The following is an 8,282-nucleotide window of genomic DNA, read 5'->3' as shown; positions in this document are numbered from 1 at the left end:
CACCCAAGGGAAATGTGGGTACAGACAAAACATCCCCTCTTGCATCTGGAGTCTTGTCTCTGGCCAAACCTTTTTCCTGCTCCTTCTCCCTTGCCACCACCTCACATTTGTCAAAATTCCAGCTTGATGACATGAAATTCACACATATGGCCAAGGAGGAAGCAGAGGGAGACATGGTTATCATCACCCTGGCCCATAGGAAGTGGAGAGTCAACTTACTGTCTTGAGGAGCCACTAGCCCTGAGTGCTGGTGTAGGCTCTGCACAAATCCCCCATGTGGCCTGGGACAAGTCAAAGCTCCACCCTGGGACTGTCTCTGCAGCCAACATTCCTTTAGTGGCTCTTCCAGGGCTGATACTCTAGTATTCCTTAATGATGCCTGCCAGGAAGCCTCAACTGATAACCAAATACTAAGCCCTCAACCCATGCTGTGTACCTACTAACTGCTTTACCCTGGTCTTCTGGCAGGATAGGTATATCAGCTAGCTAGTGCCTCAATAATACTGCATAACAAATGATGCCAAACTCAGTGGCTTAACACAACAATCAGTTATTCTCTAGTAGGTTGGCTGTGGCTCTGCTAATCCGAGCTGGGCTTGGCAAAGGGGCTATGCCTCAGGCTGCTTCTTGTTGCAGGTCTCTGGGTCAGCTGGGGACGTTTTGCTCCCAGAGACACTGTACCTCTCATCCTCCCAGGACAAGGAGATAGCTAGGACATACTCCTCTCATGGCAGCTATCGAAGCAGAAGAGAAAAGCAGGAACACAGGAAGCTTCCCAAGGAGTCAGTACATTTTCACTTCTGCCCAGAGTCAAGAAGCAGACACACAGGCTCCACCATGATGATGCCATGGCGAGGCCTGGCTGGCAAGGCCAGTGAAGATCAGTGCCAATCATCTAATTTACTGCATGAAAATGATTCAGCCTCTTTGATATGAAAGTTAAATTGTCCTTTCCTTTTTTCTTTCTTTGTCGTACTGGAAGAGATGTAATACAAATACGTCCCCTCACTTCCTCATCTGAGGATTCGAGAGTTGAGTATTAGATTCTCCCTATCCTCAAGCAAAAGAAATGCATTTTTCAATTTCTGGGAAGGTCGTCAGGTGAAAGAAGTGAACAGAGGGTTTAAGATAGGGAGGAATTTCCCCAGAGTCTAAGATCAGAGGTTGGGGAAAGTTTGGAACCCAACTGTGGGAAGGTTGCCTGAGAAGAGTCAAGTGAGCTGACTTGGCAGGAGGCTTCATTGAGAAATAATGTTTGAGGGTCCAGGAGCCACATGGGCTCTGAGACATCACCTGACAACCTCAGAGCAAGAAATTCCCGTCACTCTGGCACAGGCCAACAATGGTTGACCCATGACTTTGCTTGAGTTCCTTATGAACTGATCATCAGTCCAGAGAGAAACAACCCCAGGACACTGGGATTTGCTGAGCTCACGGCTGATGAAAATTCCATCACCCACCCTCTAAGGTACCCAGAAGCAGGCCTGCCCCATCACCAGTGGGGTTAGGGTCAGCATACAAATGGTGTCCCACATACCGTATGCTAGAAGTTTTCTCCTCACCATCTGATTCAAGCTGGGAAACATCTGTCCCCAAGGGGTCTCCCAGTCCCCCACCTACAGGGGCAATCCAAGAAGGCTAAGGCATGGCCCTTGCCTGCTCAGAGTCCTCCGCCCAGATGGGAAACCTAGCCTATGTTCAGGAAGTGTCAAAAAGCCACATCAGAAGAAATGTCTCCTTAGAGCTACCGAAGACCTTCACAAGGCATAAGTGATCACCAGGGCATTGGAGAACCAGCATCGACGGAAGCGTAGGAATGTGAGGATAGAGAAACGGCTGCGCATGGAGCTCCTTCAGGTTATTTGTTCCACACCTACCACAGGCCAGGCTCTGTAACAGCATCCGGAGCCAGTGCTGAACGAGATTTGGTTTCTGCTTCCCAGATACTCACCATCTTAAAAGAGAGATCCAGGGAGGCTTCACGGGAGGAAAGGGATTTCACCTACATTTGAAAGAACAGGAAAAATTGGGGTAGACAGAGGGAGAGGTGGATGCTTTCCAAGCAGAAGAAAGCAATCCCTGGAAGGAGAGAGGGACTTCCTTCCACAGGAAATTCGGCTTGCAAGAGTTCCACAGGAAAGAGTGATGGGTGGTTAAAAGGAGTACCCCTCTAATGGTGACATTTTGGTAAGTATGGCAACTAGAGGAGAAGGGCCTATCAGATACCAACCATGCCGCCCACATCCGTAGTCACCCCCTTGCGTGGTTCTGGTCCCTGCTGATGGTCACGGCCTGGACACATGTTTCAGCGTCTTCTCAGCTCCATGTCATGCTCTTTCCACATTTTTTCCTCCTAAAGCCACGGTTTCTGCTTCTGGAAATATAATTCCCCATCTGAGAGAAATGCTATGGAAACCTCACCACAAATACACTCCCTTCCCTGATAGTACTAATTGAAGGAAAGGGCTGGTGGAAAAATGATTTTACGGAAACACAGTTTTTGTTATTTTAAAGTTAATCCACTTACTCGAGTGAACTAACCATGAGGCCCTCCACAGCAATGGTCTGTAGGGGACCTGCTAGAAGAGATTGATTGCGGATTCATTCAGTCATTCAACATTTTACTGGGCAGCCACCATGGGCCAGAGGCTGGGGGTACAAGGTTAAGTCAGTCTCAGTGTCTGCCCTTAAGAAGCTCAGTCTGAGGGGGCGAGAGACACATTCCCATGAGCATCAAGCAGAGTGGTCACTATAGCAACAGCCCTGTGCATGGAGGATTACCAGAGCACAAAAGAGGAGAACTGAACAAGGTTGAAGGGTGGGATCACCAGGGAAGGCTTCCAGGAGGAGGAAAAGGGGAATTCATGCTTTTGGAGGGATAATAGATGCTTGCAGGAGAAAAGCTGGGGGGTAGGATGGAGCCGGCAGAGAGGTAACTTGTGCAAAAGTCATAATATGCAGAAAGGCCCAAAGGGGAGAAAAAGCAGGATGAATCAAGAAAACACTCCCAAATTGGAGCTGCTGGGATGTAACATGAAGACGGGTAGTGACAAATGTTGGGTCTGGAGCAGTCAGCAGAAGCCAGACCCTGGAGGCCTGCAAGCCTTGGTAAGAGTTTGGACTTCATCATGTAAACACGAAAGGTTCTAAGCAGGGGAGAGATATAGACGATTTTGTGTTTTAGAAAGGGTGCTGGTGCAGAAGTGGCATGGAGGCTGGGGGATCAGCTGGGAGTAGGAGAGAAATGTCAGGAGCCTGTCCTAGGGAAGTGGTCTGGGGAATGGAGAGAAGGGAATGTATATAAGAAACACTTAGGGAGCTAAAATAGTAAGTCTTGGTGGTTTTCGGATACAAGGAGAGGAGAAAGAGGGAGAATTTTAGGATGACAACCAGACTTACAGCATGAGTGGAAGGTGCTACCCTTGACTGAGATGAAGAATTCTGGATGAAGGAAGTTTAGGAGGGGAAAACTAGGATCCTTTTCGGGTATGGGGTTGGAGGAACTGTGGGTGGGACTTCCAGTGGCAATGACCAGCCAGCAGGTGGATATCTGAACTCGCCCCTGTGGAGGAAGATGCAGGCTGGAGTTAAGACCTGAGAGGCATGAGCTTTAGGAAGCACAGAAGGGGATGGACCCACCTATGTGTTCATCAAGGTGATATAGGCTGCAAAGAACAGAACACACTCAAAAGTTGTTCAAACAATACAAGCATTTATTTATTTATTTCATTTGAATACATTTGGAAGTAGGTGTTTAATCCATTTGGAAGTAGCTTCTTCATCATCTCAATATGATATTGGAGACCCAGATCTTTACCTATTTCAGCTCTGCCATCTCAGTTCATCCGTAAGCATATGTCTTGTGACAACATAGAAGGCAGATGACATACCCAAAGGATGTGTAGCGCCAGGGGAAGAGGTTAGGAAACAATTTGTTCACAGATGAAATGCCTGTCTTTGGCTGTGTTTAGCAGGATACAAGAAAGGAATAGGCTCAGAAAAGAAATGGCTGGTTAAGAAGCAGAATTGAAAAGGGAATTAAATGTCCACTAGTTAGTGCTTGTGGGGTTGGAAGAGGCAACTGCTTCTTAGCGCTAAGGCTGATTTAAATTTATCCTGTGTGGACTTCTGCTGTGGACAATGATGGAATAACAGATACTGGGACTAGCAGTCACCCGCCATAAACAAGTAGAACACTGGATAAAATATATGAAACAGCTGTTTCCAGACATTGACTAACCCTCAGAATGGGACTGTGTTCCCTGAGAGAAAGTAAACAAATAAGATGAACTCCGTGATCAACCTGACTTTTTGCCTAGAGGCATTTAGCAGACCATGGCTCTAGGACGAGGAAGGAGAGCAGAGCACAGAAGCCTCACTGTTCTGAGGAGACAGAGATCACAATTCCGAGAACTGTGCAGCGGGAATTTGCGGAGCAGAGTACTGAAGAGACATATGCAGAGAAAGAGCTTCAGAAACTGCATAGGAGGCACTTTGAGTCTTTGGCTAAAAATTAGGTGTGCATGCGTAGGATGAGATTCCATGAGGTTGGATAAAGAAGAAATATTGGAGAAAGAGTACTTATTTGGGAGTTCTAAGCTGAACAATGTTCTGTGCTCGGAGTTGGGAGATGTTCAAGTTCAGGCCAATCAGAGTGGAGAGACCTCAGAATATTTAATGGAAAACTCAGGAAGGCTGCACTGTAGGAGTAAAGCTAAACTAACAAGCCTCCATCCTAGAGTGAAGGCTATCCTAGACCCATCCTATGTTTAAAGACAAGTCTTGAAAGGACTAAACCAATCTTCAAATAAGTTGTGGAATAAAACTCAACACTCTTTAAAGAAAGATAACAGGCCAGGCGTGGTGGCTCACGCCTGTAATCCAAGCACTTTGGGAGGCCAAGGTGGGCAGATCACTTGAAGTCAGGAGTTCGAGACCAGCCTGGCCAACATGGCAAAACCCCGTCTCTACTAAAAATACAAAACTTATCCAGGCTTGGTAGCACATGCCTGTAATCCCAGCTACTCAGGAGGCTGAGGCAGGAGAATCGCTTGAACCTAGGAGGCAGAGGTTGCAGTGAGTCAAGATCATGCCACTGCACTCCAGCTTAGGTGACAAAGCAAGACTCTCTCTCAAAAAAATATATCTTTGAAAAAATAATGGCCAAACATTTTCCAAGTTTGATGAAAACTATAAACTCATAGATCCAAGACACTCAATGAATTTTAATCAGGATAAACACAAAGAAAACTATACCAAGGCATATCAAATCAAAATGTTAAAAACAAATGATGGAGCAAAAAACTTGAAATGCAGCCAGAGAAAAATCTTAGCCTGGTGGCAAGGATCAAATTGATGATATCATTGTCATATCCATTATTGAAAATTGTGAATGGACTAAGAGATGAATCTTTTTTATTAGACATGCTGACTCAGGCAAAGAGAATGGAGGAAATGTGTTCACACTTAAGTCTGATAGGTTTAAGTTATTTACAATAAAGTACCCCAAAACTTATTGGCTTAAAGAAAGTAGAGTTCCCAGCATTTTGGGAGGCCAAGGCGGGCGGATCACCAGGTCAGGAGATCGAGACCATCCTGGCTAACATGGTGAAACCCCATCTCTACTAAAAATACAAAAAATTAGCCGGGCATGGTGGCGGGCGCCTGTAGTCCCAGCTACTCGGGAGGCTGAGGCAGGAGAATGGCGTGAACCCGGGAGGCGGAGCTTGCAGTGAGCTGAGATCATGCCACTGTGCTCCAGCCTGGGCAACAGAGCAAGAGTCTGTCTCAAAAAAAAAAGAAAAAAAAAAGAAAGAAAAAGAAAGAAAGAAAGGAAAGAAAGAAAGAAAAAGAAAGAAAGAAAGAAAGAAAGAAAGAAAGAAAGAAAGAAAGAAAGAAAGAAAGAAAGAAAGAAAGAAAAGAAAAGAAAAAGGAAACTAGAGGTCAATGTGCACAAGAGAGAGGTTCAGAAAATTTTAAATGTATGTTTAAAGTTAAAACTATGGATGAGGCTACTGGTATATGCATTTGTCCAGAATCAGATAAGAAGACTGTTACATTTTAAAGTTAGTTATATTGCACCTCCCCTTCCCCCCAAAATATCAGGCTCTTAGACTTACACTTTGTTCAAAATTTAACTCTTGGGCTTGCAAAATTCTACAGTTTGGGAAAACTACTCAGCCCCCAAGAAGGGCATATTTTCCATGCTTACCTTATCCTAGGAGGATAATGGGGAGGGAAATGTACTTTCCAGAATAGCAAATTGTGTAGCTCCAAAATCACACCTGCATGATGACACTTAAAAGCTAGAAGGCAGAAGGAGAGTCTTTTACTCATCTCCCTCTTTTTATCAGAGAGAGAAACCTTTCTCAAAACACCCAGGAGCGCTGCTTGGCCTGCAGGTCTCTGTCGAGCCTCTGTTCCACAGGATGGGGTTTGTTAAAGTTGTTAAGAATAAGGCCTACTTTAAGAGGTACCAAGTGAAATTTAGAAGATGATGACAGGGTAAAACTGATTACTATGCTCAGAAACACTGGTGATACAGGATAAAAATAAACATGACACACCCAAATACAGGATGATAGTCTGTGTAACAAACAGAGATATCATTTGTCAGATTGCTTACTCCCATCTAGAAGGGGATATGATAGCCTGCACAGCACATGCACATGAACTGCCAAAATATGGCGTGAAGATTGGCCTGACAAATGATGCTGCAACGTATTGTACTGGCCTGCTGCTGGCCCACAGTCTTCTCAGTCAGTTTGGCATGGGTAAGATCTGTGAACGCCAAGTGGAGGTGACTGCAGATGAATACAATGTGGAAGGCATTGATGGTCAGCCAGGTGCCTTTACCTGCTATTTGGATGCAGGCCTTGCTAGAACTACCACTGGCAATAAAGTTTTGGGGGCCCTGAAGGGAGGTGTGGATGGAGGCTTGTCTATCGCTCACAGTACCAAATGATTCCCTGGTTATGATTCTGAAAGCAAGGAATTTAATGCAGAAGTACACCAGAAGCATATCATGGGCCAGCATGTTGGAGATTACTCTTGCTACTTAATGGAGGAAGATGAAGATGCTCACAAGGAATAGTTCTGTCAATACATAAAGAACAGCGTAACCCCAGACATCATGGAGGAGATGTATAAGAAAGTTCATGCTGCCATGTATAAGAAAGTTCATACGACAGAATCCAGCCTAGGAGAAGAAGCCCAAGAAAGAAGTTAAAAAGAAGAGGTGGTACTACGCCAAAATGTCCCTTGCTCAGAAGAAAGATCAGGTAGCTCAAAAGAAGGCAAGCTTTTTCAGAGTTCAAGAGTGGACTGCTGAGAGCTAACCCAATTTTCTATGAGAATTTTTCAGATAAAGACAATAAACTTATTGACAACAACAACAACAACAACAACAAATCAGTAACACCCGGCAGGTTACTCCTCAGGTCCCATTGGCGGAAATTAGATCGTATAACAACATTTCACCAACATTCATGGAACTTCACGTATAGGGTCAAGAAAAGGCAGTCTTACTAGCTCCTAGTAGTAACAAGTTGCCCCAAAACGTTAGTAGTTTAAAGCAACAAGCATTTATTTTGTCACCATTTCTGAGGTTTAGGAATCTGGGCACAGCTTAGCTGGATGATTCTGACTCAAGCTCTCTTGTGAGGCTGCTGTCAAGCTGATGGACAGGGCTGCAGTCATCTCAACTTGGGGAGACTCCACTTCCAAGAGGGCTCACTCATATGGCTGCTAATTGGAGTCCTTCATTCCTCACTGGCTATTGGCTGGAAGACTCAGTTCCGTGCCAAGTGGGCCTCTCGAGACACTTGAAAGTCTGAGTGTTCTCAATATACGGCAGCTGGCTTCTCCCAGAGTAAGTGATCCATGAGACAGAATGAGAGAAAGACCAAGTGGAAACTGCACTGTCTTTTATAAGCTAATCTTGGACGTGACATACCATCACTTCAGTCAGATTCTATTGGTCATATTGTCCAACTGGTATAATGCGGGAGGTGGCTATGCAAGGTGAACTCCATGAGGTGGGCATCTTTGGGGACCATCTTGGAAGTTGGCTACCACAGAGCTCTTGAAGGAGACGGAGATGACAGCGAGAGACCTCAGGTGAGCCTAAAGAGCCTGCTATCACAAGCCATGGAGAGGAGCGTTCCAGAAGAGAAGCATTCAATACTTTTTAAAATTAACAGTGAGAACCAGCAGCTAAGCATTGAGAAATACTCATTGGATTTGTCAATCAGGATCATTACATTCAGAGCAGTTACGAGCAA

At 45.2% G+C, this 8,282-nt stretch overlaps 1 pseudogene; it reads left to right on the top strand.

Annotated features, from left to right (window-relative positions):
* Positions 1-6,428: 6,428 nt before the first annotated feature.
* LOC717063 (large ribosomal subunit protein uL18 pseudogene) lies at positions 6,429-7,337 on the top strand (annotated as a pseudogene).
* Positions 7,338-8,282: the final 945 nt, after the last annotated feature.

This window comes from Macaca mulatta, chromosome 9, assembly GCF_049350105.2.
Source record: "Macaca mulatta isolate MMU2019108-1 chromosome 9, T2T-MMU8v2.0, whole genome shotgun sequence".
Classification (NCBI taxonomy): domain Eukaryota; kingdom Metazoa; phylum Chordata; class Mammalia; order Primates; family Cercopithecidae; genus Macaca; species Macaca mulatta.
Note: the sequence above shows the minus strand (reverse complement) of the source record. Positions and strands in the feature narration are given on the sequence as shown.